Source organism: Choristoneura fumiferana, chromosome 7 (genome assembly GCF_025370935.1).
Source record: "Choristoneura fumiferana chromosome 7, NRCan_CFum_1, whole genome shotgun sequence".
NCBI classification, from domain to species: domain Eukaryota; kingdom Metazoa; phylum Arthropoda; class Insecta; order Lepidoptera; family Tortricidae; genus Choristoneura; species Choristoneura fumiferana.
In genome coordinates this window covers 8,021,537-8,045,816 of record NC_133478.1, presented here as the reverse complement: position 1 = coordinate 8,045,816, position 24,280 = coordinate 8,021,537, and the positions used below count along the sequence as shown (strand labels likewise).

The 24,280-nt window shown below is 37.2% G+C and overlaps 1 protein-coding gene and 2 long non-coding RNA genes across 3 annotated transcripts in view; 1 reads left to right on the top strand and 2 right to left on the bottom strand.

Annotated features, from left to right (window-relative positions):
• LOC141429647 (uncharacterized) overlaps positions 1–24,280 on the top strand; it is a 256,995-nt gene that overhangs the window by 131,321 nt on the left and 101,394 nt on the right. The window lies entirely within an intron of this gene.
• The window catches only part of ASPP (Ankyrin-repeat, SH3-domain, and Proline-rich-region containing Protein), a 388,674-nt gene that overhangs the window by 337,759 nt on the left and 26,635 nt on the right, over positions 1–24,280 (bottom strand). The gene's annotated exons all lie outside the window — the stretch shown is intronic.
• On the bottom strand, positions 16,302–23,257 carry LOC141429642 (uncharacterized). Its single transcript, XR_012451562.1, has 3 exons — positions 23,053–23,257; positions 19,915–20,216; positions 16,302–16,981 (listed from the first exon to the last, which is right to left on the bottom strand). It is a non-coding gene; the product is annotated as an uncharacterized lncRNA (long non-coding RNA).

Genomic DNA, 24,280 nt, shown 5'->3' with positions numbered 1-24,280 from the left:
ACACGCCAACCGAAAACAAACAGTGCTTGCCGCGTTCAATAGCTTACCGTTGTTCTCGTTCCAAATGTGTTACAAAATAAGTAAGTAGTAAACAATAGCATGTCGTAACCATAATGTCACTAAACGCGTGGGATTGACTAATGAACCAAGACTAGAAACAATTCGCAACCATTTTTGACTTCCTTAAGCATATTTCAACGGTGCGTCATATCTCTGTCCCGGTATGGTTGTGCCATATCTCTTGTAAAATAAAAACCAGGAAGATACGTTTACATTCGCGTTACGCGCCGGTTTGCTAGAACAATAACCTCCTACGAAAATCTGGTGTTGCGGAACGTGGGCGCTTCAACATTTATGTTTCTAGCATGTGATTGATAACTCTAGATGTTAGTTCAGTAAATAAGGAATATTTTGCGAATAGATACTAGGTGAACGTTTTGTTCAAGTCTACTGCATGAATAGACTAATATTTGGTCTGAGCCTAAGTGTCTGTAGAGTCTACGCTTAGGCTCAGACCAAACATAAGTAAAGACGTTTTGCTGTGAACGGCAAAGTGGGACCCATTTTAACTTCACTGTATTAATTTGTGGTGTTCAGTAAAGAATGTTTGATATGTATCCAATGGGATAGAGCAACATTATATCTAATTTAATTTTAACAAAGTTTACAACATATACAACAACAACTTGCTCGTTTGCCATCCAGTATTGCCATCATGTATCGCATTGTACAGTCAACGTCATAAATAAGTGATCACTTTTGTACTCGTACCTTGTCACTTTAACGTCATGTTTGAAAAGCCATACAAAATTGTGTAACTACTGAAAGCGACAAGGTACAGAAATGATCACTTATTTATGATGTTGACTGTACCTACGCCTCGCCTGGTGCACGTGACTGTGTGTAGCCCAAGTAGTTTGCTTGGCAAAGTTTAGTTGCACTTGTATGTGAGCGTACAAATGTATGCACACAGTGAAGCGTAGTTTATTAGACCAGTCTCATTCTGACTCCGCTGTTTTCGTCGTGTAACTACGTCTTTACTTTTAAGTTTTTATTCGCTCAAGCACTGAGCACGTAGGTACATAGGTTATATTTAGCTTAGGGAGATTATTATCATAATTACCAACGTAATCATTATGCGTACTTATCTTTTATTCTTACCTACTCAAGAATGTTTTACGCGGTATTTTTATGTGGTAGTTTAGCCGTTAGTCTTTCATACCTTAACCTTTTCTAAAAATAGTCGAAAGTGAAAGGGCATTTACTCTTTAATAAATACGTTTCCCTACTAATAAATTACACACGCAACCGCATCATTATCGTACAACGAGACAGTCAATTATTTCTGTTTCAAATTGGCCAGTGGGTGGTTAATAAAATGCGTTTACAATCTGGTGGGGCGATGGTTCAGCGACCATAGATAATTCTGAGCGGGAATTGTATCCTCATGCAATATTGATCGAATAGTAAGAGAGCGTAGACGTAGACGATCGTAAAGGCGGTAATATACTAAAGGCCAACACACACAGACGACGGGTGCGGGTCGTGCGCGGGCCCGCGACGGGCGTATTAGATACATGGCGATATACGGACGCACGACCCGACTCGCGCCGCCGTGTCAGTGTGACGGCGTCAATATACCGCCATTTAAATACGTCCGTTGCGGGACCGCGCACGACCCGCACCCGTCGTCTTTGTGTGTTGGGCTGTAACGCGACGCCACGCCATGTCGTCCGAAGCATATTTCTATTTGCAACTGACCATAATAAATATATGGGACTGATAAGTATACTGACACGCTTTGGATGGCGTCCCGCAAGCGTGGCGTGGTGCCGCGTTTTAATAGAATGTCCGCACCTTATTCATGGTCACATATCTTGGAATCGGAAAGTCCTGGGCTAAATTAACAGTGTCATGCGCAGGTTTGGAGCAGCAGAAGCATTTTACTACTAAGTAATGGTAATAATGATGACATTTTATTTAATCATTACTAAGAATAATTAGTTTGCTTCGTAGGTCTTTGCAGGTTTCCTCGCGATGTTTCCCTTCACCGTAATGCTAGTAGTAAATTTCCAAATGTAATTTCGCGCATGAATTTCGAAAAACTCAGAGGTCTGGATCCACATTTGAACCCACGACCCCCAGCTTGAAGGCCATAAGTCAAACCACTAAGGCCACTGCAACTAAATTCAAGGAGATATTCGACCCTTCAACAGCTCATAACTTAGGTACATAGAAGTGACGTACCATTTAATATTGAACTATTGAAATCGCCAAACCCACTAACGACATACGTATTTATTGTATGTCAACGGAACTTAGGCATTGCGCGGTTATGGGACACCGTAAACTATCTAGGAGTCCATATATCAACCGTAGTAGACAATGCCTGTGGCGAATAGTGAAATCGACTTTCAAATCTGCCCATATAAATAATTGGTATTTCCTAAAAAGGCTTACGGAACTTAAATTGTATTTAATTGTAGGTAATGCACGGGTATTTTGTTGTACGAGTAAATGTATGGTACGCTGGTACGTACGTAACATACATAATAGGTTCTGTTAGAAATAGTTACAAAATATCTATTGATAAAATTTTACGAGTAGTCTGATGAGGCTTAAAAGTTTCTTTCATTGCAGATTTTTACGTGGACGATATCGTCAGTTGATGAAATAAAATTGTAAATTAAAGATTGTTATAATTTATTCTGTAATTTGACATGATTTTCACTATTTTTAACCCCCGACGCAAAAAGAGGGGTGTTATTCACTCTACAAGTGTGATCTTTTTGATTAGATTGCCTCTAACATACCTGTTACGCGCATTTTTTTGCATCCTATAAGTACCTACACATGGAAAACTTGTGCGTTATATATTTCTCAGCTAGCTTTCCATTAGAGAAAGAATTTATTGAATTAACTTCGATGTTCCGGAGATTAACCCTTACATACAAAGCCGGCCAAGAGCGTGTCGGACACGCTCAAAATAGGGTTCCGTAGTCATTACGAAAAAATTAAGTAATATTTTTCTAATGATTTCGTAATTTATACCTTAGGCTGCTATTTACTTTTAAACTACTAATAACTTTCAAGCAAACTTAACCGTTATAGTTTTCCTTGTATGTTTGATATACTTACTATCATCCTGAATTTTTTCAAATTTTCCACCCACCGGTTTAGATTTTAGAGGGGGGGGGCGCTCGATTTTAATGAAAATTTGCACTTTAAAGTTTAATATTTCGCAAACAAATCACTGAATCAAATAATCGTCTTAGCAACTCCCTGATGGTTTTAAAATACCTATCCGACGATACCCCACACTATAGGGATGGATGAGAAAAAAAACACCCCCACTTTACGTCTATGAGAGGTACCCTAATATTTATTTATTTAATTTTTTTTTGTACCATTTTGTCGGCATAGCTTTCATATATATCCGTGAAAAAATACAGCTTTCTAGCATTCATAGTCCCTGAGCATAGCCGCGGACGGACGGACAGACAGACAGACAGACATAGCGAAACTATAAGGGTTTCGTTTTTGCCATTTTGGCTACGGAACCCTAAAAACGACATACAAACTTTACCTGTTTATAATGTTACTGTAGATATAGATAAATATATTTTGGGTTGCACTAATCTAACTGCTCACAACAGAAATCTGTAATTAAAACACTTCACGAGCCGCCACAGCAGAAAACAAAGTCTGATACACACGGCACTAATCTAATAGCATCTAAACACAGGCCTGTAGTCTGCTCTATTAGCTTCTCTCATATCGGGATTCATGCAAAGCTGTTTGCATTGCAAATTAATCTTTGCGATTGTCAATCGGTGACAGATGCTGATTTCAATGCGTTTGAATAATCGCTGGCATGTCATGGATCAACTCTCGATCAACTGAATGGTGGTGTACATGTGTACATGCGCATTCATCGTTGGATGCTGCTTGCTGAGCTGCTCAAGTTACTCAAATATGTTCAATTCATATACTATTCATTACATGGCTACTTAATTATTGCATGTATTGTTGTAACTCATATTGTGGCATGCTTTTCTAAGTATCCTAAAAATAAAAAATGGTTTAACAGTTTTTCGTTTAAAATAATACTTTATTCACTAATTTATTGATAAAAGTTCAAGCATTTATGCCTCACAGTTTTATGTTACTATAAAACCGAAATTAAGAAGCAGTTTTTCATACATTTTGTTCAACATGTTAGATACTCATATAATTATATCTTCTTCTTCATGGACATCTTTTCAACGCATGTTACTTATTGTGTCTTACTATTACTACCAAATTTTTGTCATTGCTTCCATTTCCTTATTTCCGTTTGATTCTTATCAAGGTCTATTACTTGCTTTTTTTACCGACAAGTTATTTAGCTTAATAGAAAATTATACCAACTAAACGCAGTTTAAAAGAATACCGGTCAGCTTTGCCTCTAATTGTTTCTACATGATCATCGCCTATTTCCTTTGAGTATTCAACTCAAAACCTATTTCACATTGTGAATTTAATGGCTTCTCCATTATTATCCTATTTAGGCATTTAGAAAGCACCACTTAACATTTCGATGGCAGCAAAGTAGATACGGACATCTACATTTTTTCAAAAATGCTTTTTTTACAAAAAATAACTTATTTCAACCATATCTATAAGTCTGTTAAAAAAATATTTCAAATTTCAAAATAATGAAGAAAATTTGGCACGTAAAAGAAAACATCTACACTAGGTTTGAAAAAACATCGCAGTAGAAACGGTCATTTGAATTTATCCGCTTTTACTTCGGAGCTTTGACAGGGTGCTTGTGACGTCAATAAAGTCACATGCCACTTGTCCGTTTATACGTCATACTTTTTGCATATGTCTCAATCTACAAATTTATTATTTCTAATTTCTATGAGGAAATTATTTGTTTTTTCTTAAAATATTTAAACAAATAGATATATTACTTAACATTGGTTTCATACACTTGTTTGTTTTTTTATTTAGACTGCAAATGAATTAAAATTCTTAACCTAAGTAAGTACTTAAGTTTCTATTGCTTGCAGCTTACCACTTTTTGGAAACGACACGCCTGAACAGATTTTGACTGATGATGACGAGCAATCTGTTTTTTTCCTAATATGTATATAAGTAGTAGGTAGAATATCGATTATACTATTCATCATCAGGCAATAGCAGTCCGGACATAGGCCTCCCCCATAGACCGCCATTGCGCCCTGTCTTCGGCTAGACACGTCCAGCTTTTACCACCAGCCTTTCGCAGATTGTCCCTCTACCTGAACGGAGAGCGTCTTGGACTACGTTTGCCGAGACGCGGTCTCCACTCAATATCTTCAGCGGTTGTCGGTGCTTCAACAGATATGACCCAGCCCACTGCCACTTCAAGTTGTTAATTCTATGAACTATGTCGATGACCTTAGTTCTGTGTCGGATAGTCTCGTTGCGGATTTTATTCTTCAGAAAAACTCCGAGCATAGCTCGTTCCATAGCTGGCAGGGCCGCATTTCAGCTCCGTATGTCATGACGGGTAGGACGCACTGGTTAAAAACTTTCGTTTTCAGACATTACGGTATAATTGACGAAAAAACTCGACATAATTTTCCGAATGCTGCCCAGCCCAGCTGAATCCTTCTCTTGGCCTCCTTCTCAAAGTTGTGTTCTACCTAAGGCTACTGTTACATTATGCTCGTTATTAGCATGCTAATAAGCATGCTAGTACCTGCTATACCTGTATGACACAGGAAAAAGCATGCTTAATAGTAGCAAGCCGTGGTGGCCGAGTGGTTTGACCTATGGCCTCTCAAGCAGAGGATCGTGGGTTCAAACCCCGGCTCGCACCTCTGAGTTTTTCGGAATTCATGTGCGAAATTACATTTGAAATTTACCACGAGCTTTACGGTGAAGGAAAACATCGTGAGGAAACCTGCACAAACCTGCGAAGCGATTCAATGGTGTGTGTGAAGTTCCCAATCCGCACTGGGCCCGCGTGGGAACTACAGCCCAAGCCCTCTCATTCTGAGAGTAGGCCTGTGCGCTGAAGTGGGTCGTATATAGGCTGGGATTATTATTATTATAATAGTAGCACGTCCCTATGCACACATGCTAGTAAGTAGCATTTGCTGAATAGTAGCATGCTTTCGTGCTAGTAACTAGCATGTGTTGGTACCTTATTGCAAAATCAGGCCGAGGTATGTGTACTCCGAAACAACATCAAGAAGATTTCCACTAACGATGACGGGCCTCTGATCCATGTGGCCATTGATGACAATTTTGGTATTATCCACATTCATTATAGCATTATATTGTTTATACTATTATAGTACATACTGTTTTATTTTTACAGTTTATATTGTTTGTTTTGGATATATTTTGTACGTAATTTTATTACTTGTACCTACTGTTGATTTATTTAATTTATTAGTGTAAAACTATAAAAAATAACTTAGTTTTTGAGTACGTAAAAACAATTATGAGTAAACAAAAATAAAACAAAAATTTTTTTTTTTAATTTAACACATATTTTGGGGGTTTTTAACGAAATAAATGAATTTATATGATAGACAGCGATGAGGTTGAGTGGTAGATAACTCATTTAATAATATGAATAAAATGATTAATGCAAAGTAAATAAAGACATCTACAAAATTTTATCAAAAAAAGGGTGAATACTCGTTGCATGTTGTTTAGATTATCTCTAAACACTCCTCTAAGTTTTACCGGAGATTCTTACCTTAGCTTATTCGTTTTTTATAACGGAAAAGGCGTTTGTTTCATTACAACGCATAAACGGATATCAGGCAGATGTCTTCCTCTACGTTTAAGCTCTTTCAAAGTAAAAAAAGACATCTACAATTTTTCATTAAAATAATGTTACAGAAATAAAATCTGTTGAACAATCACCAAAGAACATTATTTTAATGCATCATAGAAAATTTCATGGTAATCAGTCCATTAATCTCAAAGTAGTCATTATTTTTTACTAAATACGCTCTCCTGTAAATAGCTATTTTGTAGATGTCTTCTTTTACTTTGCTGCCATCGATTTATAAGATTGAATAGCTTATCTCGCGCCAGAATTCGAATAGGATCGGAAAGGTCACCCGCGTAATCTTGCTGTAGCAAGCTTTGTTGAACGGCATTTGTGTATAAACTCATTGCTTAGCACTTCTAAAACACAGCCCGTTACAGACAAGATCTTCTAAAAGATACGGGCTGAGAGAGCACGAAACTAATCGATCGTGGAAGTCACCATTGCAGTAATAGTCAAAAAGCTAACAGTCCTAAAAATACCTGTTTCTAATAATTATTCTAATATAGCGACATGTTGCCTTCACGCAAACTGTTCGCTATCGGGGAGATTGAATTGAATAAAGATATTTTGACTTTGACTTTAATACGAAGAACGAGAACTTTGTATTTAGGTATTGGACGCATTTAGATAATACATTTTCTAACTTTGTTAATTATATTTACTAAGTATTAGTATTGTATCATCAACTTTGCAAAAAAAAAAAAACTATTTTTGGTGGTAGGTATTCCTAACAAGATAACTAACTTTTTCTTCTTTCTTATTTAAGAGTTACACTCTTGTCGATGTAGCCGATGAATGACTCTCCACTTCTCTCTACTCAAAGCTGCCTCCTTAACGTCCTTATACGATATGACGGCTACCTTCTCTTTTATTTTATTTGCTTTGTATAATCGATTCTCGGTCTCCCTCTTTTTCGCTTCCCTTCCAATTTTCCTTTTAAGATAACATTTATGAACTCATCATGTCGTATAAGATGACCAATCATTTTCCCTCTCCGATTCTCTATTGTTTCTATTAATGTTCTCTTTTTTTCTACTCTTTCCAAAACCTCTTCATTGGTGACTTATTCTGTCTAACTAATCTTTTTCTGTATAACTAACTTATCTATTCCGTATTTAGTGCGATTTGCATAAGTTAGACGACTACTTACGAACCCATGTTTTTAGATAATTGCGTTGCAACATATGATGAACAAATTTGTGCATCGGTTATAGTTTACAATACACACTATTATTTAAGCGTATCTCCTTTGACCCACGAACTGGCCCCATATTTAACATAACACCCACTAGTTCGCGCAGCCGATTTGACTCGCACAACGGTATATTCAATGATCCCATTGTTTCCAGGGTGTACATTTCATTCTCACAATAAATAAATGTCATTAACTATTTGTCGAGGTCTCGGAGAGATCTACACGTTTGATCTTGGTGATCTTGATGCGAAAGTTGAACTTAACTTTAAAGAAAACTGCAGCAAAAACATGCTGTAAAAACATGTCAAGTTTTGATGAGATGATTTGCTTTAAAAGAGTAAGACAATAAAGAGAAGATTTGGCTAAAATGAAAAAATCTGACTTAGAATTTAAGTTAAGGGGGCCCCGCTTATACTCATTTTTCTCAGCTGGCTACCCAACTTAACCGGTATGCTGGTGTTGAAAGTGCATACTAACACTACATAATAGCTCAAGTTTTATCCTTGACAAAATAAGTATGTATAATGTCTGGTCTGGCGGCTCCGAGATCTTATTCTACTACACTTGACTTACATAGCAAACTGATGTGCCTTTTCATTTGAAGGTGAATATATATAGGGTGTCTTAGTAGTACAGTAGGTACCTAGTTATTTTAGAATAGGTAACAGTAGAAAATTATTTAATCCATTCACCGAGGTTAACCGTCTTTTCTCAGTTCAGGGGTTATTTATTTTTATAGTATTTTGTACTGCTTCTCTGATATACCCATAGCATATAACAAGTACTATGCAATAAGCATGTTACCGTGTACTACGTAATTCAGTTTTCCTTATAGGTACGTGAGATCATGTCGGGCTTCCCCTACGGCTTCAGTTTCAATACGACGCCGAAGGGTTGGTGTGGTATATGCAATGAAACCTAATATTCGTAAGAAGGTATAGAACAGCTTGATATACTTTATTAGAAATTCGTAGCATTAAAGAGAGGATTATTAAATTGGATGAAACGTTATAGATGTTGTAAGATTGAAACGAATTACTTCTTGTTCCCGCCGACATGGACTGTTTTTAAAAGTTATGAGTTTTCTTAGAAGCTGATCCTTAGTCAACTTTTAGATGTTTAAGCACAAATTAGTTTCTTTAACACATTCGTCCAGTGGCATTGGACATAAAGTGGGAGAAGGAAACAATAGAGATATCTCTTTCCAGTCAGAGGTTCCTAGGCGGAATGCACCTACTGTGTAGTGCCGGTGCATTTATACACTGCGCTCTAGCAATTAAATTTTCATTTTTTTTAGCAAACAAACATTTTCAGTTTTTTATCATCTCCGACCAACTTATATACTTCCCACTGCCGAGCACGCCTCCTCTAAAAATGAAAGGTCTTGGGCTATAGTTTCTACGCGGGCCCAGAACGAATATAGCGAAGTTCACACATTACATAGGATTGCTTCGCAGGCTTAGGTATGAATGTTTCCTCGCCAAGTTTTCTTTTACCGTAAAGCCCAAGGTAAAATTATAAATTTAATTTCTTACATACATTTGTAAAAACTCAAAGGTGCAAGCTTGATAAATACTCAAAGCAAACCTACGATCCTGTGACTGAGAAGCCATTTGTCAAGTCATTAGACTACCACGGCTTTAAAATCTCTGAACTTTAATCAAAATATTAAAACTCATAATAAAATATGGCTATTTGCAGATACAGAAGTTTGTACAATAGAACCTGGTTACTGCTACTTCAATATATAAAACTTTCACTCACTATGAGGAAATTCATGGCGTCTCGTATGCCTTCGCATTCAAAGGTGCAGCCACAATTTGTCATCTCACGCCATTTGAAGCTGAACTCCCGTGGAACTTTTTTACAGTAAACATCACGACGGCTTTCTTGGCACGTATTGGTGTGCCATGATGAAGGTCATTGTAACAAGGTTCTACAGTGGGTCACGATTGAAATGGATGTACGCGAGATGTAAAATCAATTTCGTAGCACGCGCTTCTAACGTTCCATTCGGAGTAGTTCAGTAGTATAAATAAAGTTGATTCTGCATAAATTGAGACGTCATTTTTTTTTTTGAAAAAATATTTTTAAGTAAAGTATTTTTTTACGAAATAGGGCGGTAAAGGAATAAGTGACTCATATGATGGTAAGTAAGCGCCACCACTCATGAACTCTTCTAACAGCGACCAGCGGCCGACAAGCAACATTGGCGAGTAAGATGGTGCTAGAGGTAAATAAGAAAACAAAAATGGTTTATTAAAACACAAAAGCGGATAACACCTTGACAGACCATGCTCAAGATCGTACCTGCTCACAGTAAAATTCCGCATATATCTTTGGAAGTAATATCCAAAGCGGAATAATGTCTTTTCAAACTGTGTACTGTTGTGCAACTGTTTTTCAGCAGTCTACGAGTCTTCGTCACGTATTAAACATCATCAGGCAATGGCAGCGTCAGTCACGTAGTCAATGCTGTGAACACGGCAGCCAAATTGCTCCCGAGAGTGATCTATACACTTTTTGTATGGCTTCTTGACAAATGACTGACCTAACACCTTGCCTAACTTTCATATTTCGGTTTTTGCGATAAGTAGTGCAATATGATTTTCGTCGACGCGAGAGAGAGTTCAATCGAGATTGAACAAATAAATCGTAATATATAAAATTCTCGGGTCAAAAAAGTTTGTGACCAAACACCCTCAAAACGGCTTGACCGATTTTTATGATTTTTTTGTGTATATTCGGTAGGTCTGAGAATAGGATATAAACTAGGTATTTTTCATACTTCTACGCGGACGGTGTCGCGGGCAACACCTAAAAATTTTGTACGATGGGTACTAAACAACCTTATTTTATCTTTTGCTTTGTAAATTGCTTTCATCTAAATTGTATAATTCTTCAGCACCTTGCCGCCCCAATGCTGAGTCTAGGCCTCCAGATTGGTCTCCAGCAATGCACGCCATTTTTCTTAGTCTGTTATCTTTCTGATCCACTCTTATCCGCTAATTTTGACCAGATTATGCTTGGTTTCTTCTTTTTCGCTGTTTTTCTCTAGGCGCAGTTGTTTATTTACACTTAAAAGAGCACCAGGAAAGTAAGGTGCATCGGGAGATCCTACACCTCTTTTATTACCCTTTTTTCAATAAAGTTACCAGGCTCTCAATAAAGTTAATTACTAACTAAATATAGTTTCTGCTCTGGATTACTATGACAATAAGTGAGTACTTAAAGAGACAAATACTGCAGATCAAATGGAAAATTTGCATCGTTAGCCAGAATGTGGGACGTGTAAGTTATACGATCAAATGTGAGATCAAGAGGGCGTGCTTGAAGAGCTTCCGCTTTCCTCAGGTCTCGGAGGATAAAGTTCCGTTCAAAGGATAAGGCGCAACGTCTTTGTACTTGCTGATTGGTTGACTGTTGTGCTATTTATTAAACAAATGCAAGTCGTAAATACTACTCTCAGATCAAATAACACGGATAAGAAACGGATATAGTTGCTATAAATAGGATACTTACGTTTTTCTTTACTTATCTAAACTGTTAATCTCGATAAGTTACCTGAAATGACCTGCAAACGCTCATTTGCAGCTATGAAAATGTTTTAATTAACTCAAATTGTAATTACTTTGTGAAACAGTAAAGGTGTAAAATAACTTCGTGTCCTGTAGATATCTTTTAATCCCAATTTTCAAGATTCAAAGTTTGTCTAACAAAGTTGTTTAAGTTGTTGTAACTGGTTCGAGTTCAATGCTTATCATTCAAAGCTGAAGTTAGTTCGGAGCTCTCCAGATTGTCGGAGACATTCAAGATCAGGGAATTGGAAGGCAACGGTATCGTGGGCCCAATATAATTAAAACTAAAGGCGCACCCGACTTGTCACTAAGTAGCCTAACCTAAGTGCCACTTAGTGATATCATAGTTGCTTTCATAATGTTCCCGCCTTAATTGTCGGTAGCAAACTGCAGTAAAATTAATATCACTTGATTACTTTCCGATAGCTGCTGCCGTTTTCGTTTAGCGGGACCGGTATATTGCGCGTTGTAAATTAGTTGTTATTGAGTAATTTGACACTCGAGATTAAAGCTTGTTCGTATCACGTTACGAGGGATCCATTGCTGTCAAAAAGGCCGTCCGGGTTATTGTTCAGCGATGGGTATCGACCGCCACTTTGCGGTTTACAAGTACGTGATATTAAACACTTGTGTACATTACTGTAAGTACGTACATGTACAGCTTTTGTCCTACACTCGTTTTGTCTCTGCTCACATCCTGAACGAACGTGAGTCGTTGACCTCTGATGAAAAGCCGATTTCTAACAGTTCTTTTGTGAGATGTGAATGTTCGTCGGCGTTGCGATGCGTACCGACCGACAATGACTGTTAGTGGAGCGACTAAACGTTGGCTACCTCAGTTGCACTTTTCGACCCACACAAAACGCGATGGCGTTTAAAACTAACATTCTAGGCATGGAAAAGTTAAATGTCAAAACAATTTGCAGCGCGCTTGGTAGGAATTTAATTAATTTTTTAATCGCTGACGTTATAGATGCTAATCTTGTAGTGAGATTATTAAACTTTGTGAATATATTTACTTGCTATACATAAGTACATTCTATTTAATTGGCGATGTATCGCGGTGGACTGCATCAAACGAGATAAGTTAGGTATTAACTGAAGTTCTACCTACTAAATTATTATATTAAACACATGCTACACAAAGGGTTACCATGAACACATTTGGGAAAGTCGTGAATATTTTATTGAATAAAATTGGTTTGAGTTAGTTATTTTCTCACAGATATCGATAAAAGTAAAAGAGAGGTAGGAATATGTGGCTTTTTAATATTTCTTCCGCATTCCTAACATTATGTTTTTTTTTCTAGACAAGTTTCCTGACTGGTATACTACACAACTTACACAATCCCCAACCGAACAAGATCAAAAAATTATAGTAAAATGTACACATAAATGTATATACATATGTGTCTCCAAAATGTAATTTTCTAAGTTAACTATCGATTTCGCAAATTAATTAGCATGCCTCAATTACTGAACTTTAACTAAAATTCACTGAACTTTGGAAAAGTTTGACAAGCGGTTGAAACTTTTAATTAGGTAAGCAAGGAGTATAACATTATGTAATCTATTGTGTCGTGTTCACCATAAAAACCGAGAAAACAAAACGCATCTGCAATTCCCCTGGTTTGCAGATGTTTATGGGCGGTGGTGATCTCTTACCATCAGGAGACCCACTTGCTCGTTTGCCATCCAGTCGAATAAAAAAAAAAAAAAACACAAATTAGGTAAGCAAGGAGTATAACATTATGTAATCTATTGTGTCGTGTTCACCATAAAAACCGAGAAAACAAAACACAGCAGGTACGCTAGTACAGTTTTATACCTACCTACTTAGTTAGGCGTTTAGTCGAACCGGTTTGTATTTTTTGCGTATGTAATGATAATGACAGTGACAAATTAAATATAAAACGTCATGTTTATTTTATTTATCTGTAAACTTACTTAGTATGATTTTGATTACATTTTCTAATTGTCATTTCTTGTGATTTGAAATTGTCGTGAGGTTTAGTCTTGACAACAAGTAAAATGAAACAAAACGTCGTTTTCTCGACAATGTTGCCATTATAAATAATTACTTACTCATTTGTAGTAAAACGCTTCTAAGTCATAGACTAACCGTAAATTCCACGAAGAAGTGTCAGAGACCTTTAATTTTGTCTTAAGGGGTTTGCTCCTGGTTAGCTCATGAGCAATGTCCCGTTAGATGGCGCTGTTATCAATAGTTCCTTTTTTCAGGTTTTTTTCGTAAATTATGAAGAATTATTTCACCAAAAACTAATGGCGGGAGTATCTAAGCGTAACCGATTTTTTGACCCCACACTCGAAATGAAATATTCCGCCAAAGCCGCAAACGAGGTGCTTTACTTTGAACGTCAATTGCGGCCGTATACGGACACTAGGAGCTCACGCACACACTCAAATAGACAGCGCCAGCTAGCGAAAGTCTATTGCGACACTTAGCTACCCGATCGGGTACTCCTTCGAGTAATATTCACATTTCTTTATCGAGTCACGAAATTTTGTACCAACTGTACTTTACTCGAAAATTTTACTACGACCTATAAAATCTATAAGTATTTTATTGATAATTAGAAGCAGGGTCTTGGATAACTGTTCGCATATTATAATACGAGCCAAACGCCTTTCAAGTGTTCATAATATGTGTACGATAAATTGAGAAATTACCGAGATTCTGATCACGGTTTCTTGTCTTGGTTGATGGTCTTGCTATTATTCAGGTTATATTTATAGTTACTTTTCGTAGTTACTACCATGCTAAAGTGGTCATGATCGTCGGTTGAAAATCAGTAGCAAATCTACAGGACGAGTTTCTTGGGAAAATAGTGCGGAGGTTTGTCCTTACCTTCCACGCCGCAGAGCTGGAGTTTGGAATTCGTAGTTGGCAATAGAGAGCGCTGCCACCAGGGCTCTTAGTCACCTTGTACGACACGCACAGGAATGCCCAGGCAATCAAGTTTATCAAGGGCATCCGTAAGGCCAAAGTCCCTTAAGACACTGTTACACATGCTCTTTAGTAGCAAGAAAGCATGCTACTATTGAGCAAATGCTAGCTAGTAGCATGTGTGAACAGGACATGCTACTATCGAGCATGCTTATTAGTGGCAAGCTCGAGACGGGGTGGAAGGGGGAAAGGTATTAAGCAAGTGTGAACGCGTTTGCTTCAGTCCAGTAACGAGCATGTGTAACAGTGCCTTTAGACATACCTAATATTTTATGAACAGTGCTTCGTGTAAGCTCTTTCTATCAAAAGAGGTAATAAAAACCATACAGAGTTTACTATCCTAATTATCATCATCATCATCACTCAATTTCTGTGGTAAGACTTTTAGTAGAGAATTAGTAATCATAAGCTGCTAATATCAATTATTAATAAGTTGCTAACCATGAAAAGAGTTGACGAAGAGTTTATCTAGGCTTCTGCATCTGGATTTCTCAGTTCGTATATATAATTACTAGCTTAATCCCGCGGCTTCGCTCCCGTTGAAGAAAAAAATCTACTCTGTAGTGTAGGTATTCGAATTAAAAAAAAAAACTTCTTGCACCTCTGCGATCCTCAAGGAATACGTTTGCCAAATCTCATGCATTTTTAGGCCATGTTTTGCCTTTATAGGTATAAATAAATACTTACGAAATACTTACATAACAGCAAAAGTTCACCCACTCGCCGATAACTGGTATCAAATTGCGGTAAAAAATTATCCCGTGCTAATTTTGTACCTACTTATATAAATTGATTTTGTTAGGATATCATAACCGATGATTTGGCACAATCAGCAGAAGACTACGAGCAGTTCCAAAATCATCTACACTACCTTTGTTACCTTCGAGTCGAAAACAGTTGTCGATTCGTTCATATAACTACCTATAGTAAGTATTATCTGCTAGGATTTTTTCCGATCCAGCAGGTTTGTAGTCGTGCGTACTGGATTATTGGCAGTGTTTCCTTTGGATGTTCGTGCGATGGAACTATTGCGTTTTTTTTGCATTAGTTCCTTTACAAGACTTGAAGGAAAAACTGCGTTTATTTTTTAGCCTTTGTTCCTTTCGCAGTAGCATCTTCAGTTCTTGCAAAGGTACAAAGGCGGAAAAATCCCGCAGTTCTTTCTTCAAGGTCTTGTGAAGGAACTAGAACTACCCCAAATAATCCGTCGTACTTGCAGACTACGGGCACGTTCAGTTTAGCTGACACGTCATCATCGGAGACAGATGTTGCATCAAACCTAATTCGAAGCAGTCAAGCTCATAGGTAGCTGAACAGTTTGATACTTTGCCACAGCAAGCTACAGTGCTAAAATGAGCATTTCTAAAAACGTTTGTACATTTGATTTGCGACTCCGATTTGGGTAAAAATTTGCAGGTAGATAGAGTGAATCGTTCACTCTGAGTTTAAATAACATAGTCTCCCGAAATGTCCCAATTATGGAAAGTTCCTTTTTTGTTACCGCAAATCCGTAGTTTTGGTAACAAAAAAGGAAATTTCCATACAAACCAATTGGGACATTTTGAGAGACTATGTTATTACGGCTCAGTATCGTTCACTCTACATACCTGCAAATTTTTATCACAAATAGGAGTCGCAAATCAAATGTACAAACTTTATTTAGAAATGCTCAAATAGTTTTACATGTCCTCAAATACTAAGAGTAAAAAGAGAATGTCTTTACTTTGCTACTTTTGAGCGCTCTTTGCCTGTAGTATCTACGGCTGACTAGTCTGGTTGACCGGGCAGGGGGTATAATTAATTTGTAATTTTCCCACTGGTACAGTAAATTCATATCCCAATAATAATGCCAATTATTATGCATTATAAATCAAGTAAGTATTTTGGAAACAATATATTTTTAGACACGAGTAATATTTACCTCGACGTTTCGGCAACATTACAGTGGCCGTGGTCACGGGTAGACTGAAGTGTGGGGTGACAAATAAAAATGACGAAGTGCGGGTAGTTCGAAGGACTCGCGCTGCTAGGCAGACTTGACACCCCACACTTCAGTCTACTCGTGACCACGGCCACTGTAATGTTGCCGAAACGTCGAGGTAAATATTACTCGAGTGTGTTAGCGTGATAAGTCCTGTGCGTGGTATTTTGATTAATTCCAGTTTCTTTTAATTATTTTGTTGCTCTATTCCTCTCATCTGTCCGAGCACGCGAGCAGGCTGCAATTACCAGGCCCATCACTGCCGTTCCGCCTGTGACAGTTGCAGTTCTACCATACAATAAAATAATTATTATAATGTATGTAATAAAGTTTATTATTTTTTCGAAAGAACAACTCCATTATTTACATCACTGGTCATATGGCACATGTGCCTCATGGACGCACCAGTAAAGCCACGCATCAAGGGTCAAGGAACCTGGTAACACCGAAACCACTCAATTATTCAAGTATTTATTTCGTTCATCTCTATCCACACAAGACAAGATAGATATACAATCGAACCAATCAAAAATATCACATATTATTACACGTCTTTCTAGGTCAGAATAAAAGTATGTGAAATATATTTTTGAAGCATTATATTATACTACACCTCGTTGTTTCGGGGGTCAATAGTTTGAGCGGCCCATTTAGTGAACGGCATGTCATCGTCTACTAAAAGTACAATTAATATGATATTGGAAAATTGGAATGGTAGGTGTCCGTTATCTCACTCCATATCTCGGTAATGCTGTATGCGGCATCCTATTAACGCCATAGCCCACTCCATGTGAATTACTGTCCGGATCTGGCAACTGTAGAGGCCTGTCCGCTAGCACATCCTTATAGTGTATTAGGGGATAGACCTCCAAAATTCTGCTCATCTCATCTATATTAGATATGTTGGCTGTGGTCCCATGCCTTTCAAATGACCGGGTCCAGATGGGTTCGTGATCGAAAATCTGAACCAGCTATTACAATAATAAGTAAAGACCTTTATTTCGGACAATATGGACAATATAATGTTTACATCGTAAAATCTGGGCAATATGGCCCAGATTTTACGATGTAAACATTTCAGTCAAGCATATTGAGTCATTTTGAAAATTGTCTATGTTCCGCTCTCATCGAGAGACGTCACACTTTCGGAACCAACCGCTCACCCAGACAAGAGTGTGACGTCTCTCGATGAGAGCGGAACATAGATGTCGCTAGTGCTGCTGCATAAGTAGCCTAGTAGAAATAAGCAACCTGAGATATGTATGCATAGGAAAAATTCGTGTCTAGATTCCTGTCCAGCGGTGGTGTAGGGGTTATAGCACGCAGCACGGATTGCTGAGGACCTGGGTTCGATTCCCAGCCCTGGTCTCTTTTTCTGGTTTTTCTGTGCATCCATGTCTCAGTTTGTATTTTCGATATGGTTTCACGGGATACCCGTAAAAGTAACAAATTTGGAGTTGAAATAAAAAATACAAAAAGACTCCAAAAAACCAATCATAGCCTATAATATAATGCAAACTCAAAATCAAACATTATTATGATGCCACTATAATGAAAGCAGTGACGCGAAAGATACAATTTGTAAGCGGAGATCTTATAAAACTAGCTACTAGCCGCGTGCACCTACCATGCAATAGTCCTAAAAATACAAAAGTCAAGGTACCAGAAGCTTAAAAATATATAATTTGTAATAATAGTTACACATAATTAAAAAAAAGTAAGCTCACAATAAAAATTTATCAATATATGAACTTATACAATTATTCTTCTGATTTTGGTTCTTGATTCTGGGTATCTGTATGCGATGTCATTTTACACGAGTTTCCTTTTCTTCTGTAAGGCAACCTGACAGTTCAATAGCAATGACACTCGAAAAAGAACGCCATACTACCTACTACAGTTATCGCGGCCGGCTCAGTCAAGAATGTATCTAAAGCTAGACATGAGCAAAGTCTAAACATGAGTGATATTAATCTCGATATCGATAGTCAATATTTAGTCATCCTGTGACATAGAGCATAACACTAACTCGGTTGTTAAAAAAATGAACATATAATAATTCTACTATTTTTCTACTACAATGTTTATGTTTCACGCAGAAGAAGATTCAAAACTATCGCGAAAAGACTTGTGCTAGCACGTTACTAGTGACAAAACAATAAATAAGTTTCGGAATAAGATGTCAAGTAAACATCGATCTATGCGATCTCCAGGGTGAGACAGCTTCGAAGTTGAGTGTCATACTTCCTGGCGGTGACATGGTGTCGCATGGAATTCACTCAAATCAAAAAATGTAGGTACAGTCACCAGCATTAATATCTACCACAGCGGAGCGTGCAAAAATATCTGACAGGTCCTTCCGGCCTTAGAAATAGAGTCGTGTCAGATATTTATGCACGCTTATTGTGTCAGATATTGGTGCTGGTGACTGTACATGAAAATTTTTTAGCAAAAAATGGAACCGACTTTTATAACAAAAAAAAATTCAACTAGTTTGAAGTACTTTCTGGCGGACTTTTCAAATTTCTTGTAAATCAGAAAAAATGTACGAATTTGTACGCTATAGTTAAAAAAAAATGAACGTTCAAGTTCTAAAGCGCTTATACAAGGTGCCCATTGGGATTCCGACAGATTGGGATTCCGATTTTTTACTTATAAAAAATTCGACTGCTTCATAGTAAAATAGATAGCGCCCGCCAGAAAGTATCTTTATTACTACCGGTGTACTACTATTACGGGTAGTACTATTATTAGTAGTGATTAGTAGTACTATTATTACGGGTAGTATATTTTTTAAACTAGCGCACAAATTCGTAAATTCTTCGTACATTTTTTTGATGTGAGTTTGAATTCCATGTGACAATATGTCACCGCCAGGAAGTAAGACACGAAGTTGATTATGATATATACTTGTGTGGTACATACTATGAAATGAAATTTATATTTCTTCATAACTTAAACGTAACCGGCGATTTTTTGATTCACAAATCAGTCAATTTTGTTTTATTTCAGATATTTAAAAAATGACAACTTGAGCAAAGTTATCTCAAAGGTCAAAGTTGTACGGTTTTATAGTACTTTATATATGTACCCCTATTATCTCATCATCTGATATTACTGTAGTTTCATTCGACAAATAAAAACTTAAGATTGGTTTTTTGGAATCTTTTTGTATTTTTTTATTTCAATTCCAAATTTTTACTTTTACGGTCATCCCGTAAAACCTAAATTGAAAATACAAACTGAAATATAGATGCACAGAAACAGAAAAAATAAGACCATCACTGGGAATCGAACCCAGGTCCTCGGTAATCCGTACCGCTTGCTATACCGCTACACCACTGATGGTCAAAAAAAAAAACTACATACCTGTTGGTATTCTTGTTTTTAGAAGCTCCACTAAAATTTCCACCCACGGAACGCTAAAAGAAAGATGCCTACGAAGACTTTATTTCGTTGTGTACATCATATTTATTTAGAACAAACTTTATAACACAGCGTTAATAAATAAATCAAACATAGTTAATCAGTCAGATATTACTTAATTTCTTGCATATCAACATTCAACGTTTCTTCTTTTCTTCACCTTGAATATTGCATGACAGCACCTAGGCTACTTCAGCAATATAATGATTCCAGGCAAAGTTATATGCAGTTAGTTAGCATTGAATCTGAAAGGAATTGTGTATTAATAAATACAGAAATTGCTTTTTAGTTACAGCATAAGGACGTAAATCAGACTATCAGTAGGTAAATCCCCTAATGTACCTACATACTGTTGCACGCAACTCTGTCAGCGTAGAATTCGTTTATAGCTATTCCGCGGGAATATTGCGATTAAAAAAACTACCCTATGTTTTTCTACGGGACTCAAACTATCTGTATCCCAAATTTCATCCTAATCGGTTCAACGAATTAGACGTGAAAAGGTAATAAAGAAATAAACAAACAGACTAACAAACTTTCGCATTTATAATATGAGTGGGATTATTGTCTTATTTTAAGTCATCATCATCATCATCATCATCGGCCTATCTTAGCCCACTACTGGACATACACAATTGCACGCCACTGAGCACGACCCTCGGCCACTCTCATCAAGTTACTGTCAGCTACCCAGTGAAGATCATCGCTCCACCTAGTCTGAGGGCGTCCCTCGCCACGCTAGGCTTTTACTCGTTTACCTTAGCAGTTATCGGTTCTTCGGCTGATATGGCCGGCCCACTGCCACTTCAGTTTGCTTCAGTTTTAAGTAATCCTATAGAAATAGACGGACGGACAGCGTAATATCAAATTATCTGAACTAAGTCTTTGTGACAAAGTTTCTCCATGTCTTTCATTGAATAAAGTTAGAATTCGGCAGCGATGACATACGACCATCATCATCATCATCATCATCATCGTCATTAAGATCGGTTTGTGAACAATACTTATCTTTTTCAAAATATCCTGATATTGAATTTAGATTTTTGCTATTCCTTTCTGCCTGCATGTAAAATTTACAGAGATTAGTGATATGGAGATAGAGTTGTAAAATTAAATATATAACATTGAATACCCTGGGTATTAAAAATAAACTGGCCAAGTGCGAGTCGGATTCGCGCACGAAGTGTTCCGTACCATTATCTATACAACATTAGACATTAGAAAAAAAAAACTTAAATATTTGTTTTATTCTGGTTTGAGTATTTGTTGTTATAGCGGCCACAGTAATACATAATCTGTAAAAATTTCAAGTGTCTAACTATTACGACTCAAGAGATAGAGCCCTGTGACAGACGGACGGACAGACAGACAGACAGACAGCGGAGTCTCAGAAATAGGGTTCCGTTGGCACTTTTTAGGTACGGAACCCTAAAAACTAAATAATAGTTACGAACCAGTAGAATTTTATGTAGGTACCTACATAATAAATCCCATTTTTTCCTTATCTTAAATTTCAGCTTTTTAGGATGAAAGGTTTGGTGTGTGCGTTGGTAAACAATAATTAAAAAAATAGGACAATGATGTAGTGTTCACTTCGAAACACAGACAGACAGACAGACGGACAGACAGATGACAGATCAACAGACGGACGGACGGATGAGACGGATGTCACTCCTAACAGAGACAAATCTAACGATACCTCTTCTGATCTCTTTATTTATTTATTACATATAAGTCATGATTACATTAGGTGACTATTATTAAATAGTAGGTACACACATGAGATAATGATTCTTAACTATACTCAATAATTCAATATCACGGATTAGTATTAAAATACTAATCTAATAGGTAGTTTAGTGAAATTTTCGACTAAAGATAAATTGTTTAGTTACAATTATTACTTTCAATTTATCCATCATTCACTATCATCTAGTCGTACTTACAGTCTTTATCTCCTAACATGAGCTATTTCCAAGACTCTGCTTCTAATTATCAATAAAATACTTATAAATTTTAAAGGTCGTAGTAAAATTTCGACTAAAGTACAGTTGGTACAACTTTATTCACCATCACCATCATCATCATCTCAGCCGTAGGACGTCCACTGTGGCACTAGGCCTCCACACAGACTCCAGTTGCTTCAACTGCAGCGGCCTGCATCCACCGCGAACCTGCGCTTTAACCAGGTCATCATCTTGTTGGTGGAAGTCCTACGCTGCGCTTGCCGATCCGCGGCCTCCACTCGAGAACTTTTCGGCCCCAACGGCCATCCGCTCTCCGTGCTATATGGCCCGCCCATTGCCACTTCAACGAGCTGATTCGCTTGGCTATGTCGGTGACCCTTGTTCTTCTACGTATCTCCTCATTTCTGATTCGGTCCCGTAGAGAAACCCCAAGCATAGCTCTCTCCATAGCTCGCTGAGCAACTCTGAGCCTATTTATAAGGCCTAAAGTAAAGCACCACGTCTCGGATCCATATGTCATCACTGGACTAATGATGTAGTGTTCACTTCGAAACACAGACGGACAGACAGACGGACAGACAGATGGACGGATCGACAGACGGACGGACGGATGGGCCGACGGAAAGATACACAGACAGACTCACATACGCATAAATTAACAACCTGTGTCACTCCTAACAAAGACTTATTTTCTTGTCTTGTTGTTGTTTGTTGTCTTACTTGTTAAGATGCATCAAGGCCTTGTTGCATAGCGTGCGAGAGAAATGACCATACATACGCTCCAAAACCATAACCCCTGCCGTTTCTCACACTTATAAATAAAATAAAAAATCTTGAATCACTTCATAATAGAGTACATACAGTACATACTCGTACATATGCAGACAGACGGTGGGAAGCGACTTACTTCTATGGAGTGAAAATGTTCACGACGCTACTAAGAGTTAGGGAAATTTGGTATGTTTTCGTAGTAGGTTGCTGCAGACCACAAGTTTGGTACACACGATAAGCCATACTTTGGCCACCCAGTAGGAATGAAATTTTTACAGCCCTGCCTCTGGTGTTCTTGTAACAAATATTAATGTTTCTGACAAAAATGATAAAATAAACATACCCGTGTATCCAATATCCAATACATAAATAGTTTAAGAGTTGCACTCTTGCTAATTTCCTCTCGTCCGCCAACTTTTTGACTTCTTGATTTGTGTTCAAACCATAATTATTCAAACATAATTGCTTTTGAATATCAATCTCATTGACTTGACGTTGTGACAAAAATGTATTATAATGACGTTTAAATTTTACTTATCTAGCCAGTTATAATAATAAAAGGTACGAAAACTACTTCGATTGTGAAAACCTTTTTATTCACCGAGCCTAGATTTAGCGGCCGTAAAAATGCCGTGATATGTAGGAATTTATTTAAGCCTCACTGTAAAACTTGATATTAATACATACACATGCAATGTATGTTGAATGTAGACCTTATTTTTTAACTAATTAGTTTAGTGATTACACCTAGCACCTTTTATTGTGAGAATAAATATGCTTTATATAAATTAGTGGCGCTACTGTCTACGTAAGAATAAATAACTAATATCTGTTCAGAATTTGTAAGTTGAATTTAAACCACTTGTCCTAGATCGAAGCACCGCATTATAATGTATGTAAAGTATGCAATGTTATAATTTTTGCCGAGGACTGGGTCTGTTACTTAAATAATTATTATTTTAAATGACAATTTAAAAGTAACTTACCTATTTTTCGTCTTACTTACAGTTTGTGTCCTTGCATTAATCAGAAATAATAGTTTAGGCGTTTCAACTTCCGAAAATAACAGATTTAAAAACAAAAAAAGTAAATACTAGACTCAGAAACTTGAACTTGATCTCTCAGTGATTTCATGCTTTCTTCATTTAGTTGTCGTATTATCTGAGCCAAAGGTGATGGTCACGTGACCACACGAAATAGTCGATACCTATTTACAATAGTTTGATTTTGTGACATTGACTCACGCACCCATATAAAATGTCACTACATGTTCGCTGCGAACACTGTCAGTTGTACTCATACAATGGTAAAATGCATCAAAATTTACTGCATCACGCTGCACTTTTGATGCAATAAAGTTACTTTTTTTTGGATTTTGCTTGAAGAGCATCCATAAATTACTATTCTCAAAAAATCCTCTAAGAAAACATGTCCGTGGAAGCTATGCGGGGTGTCCGTAGGTTTGTATGGAAGAGCAACCCCTTAAAAGTTATTTCATTCACGACGTCCATTGTAAATTAATGAATTGCTACCAAAATAGCGTCAAATCTGTTAATTACATACTTTTATCA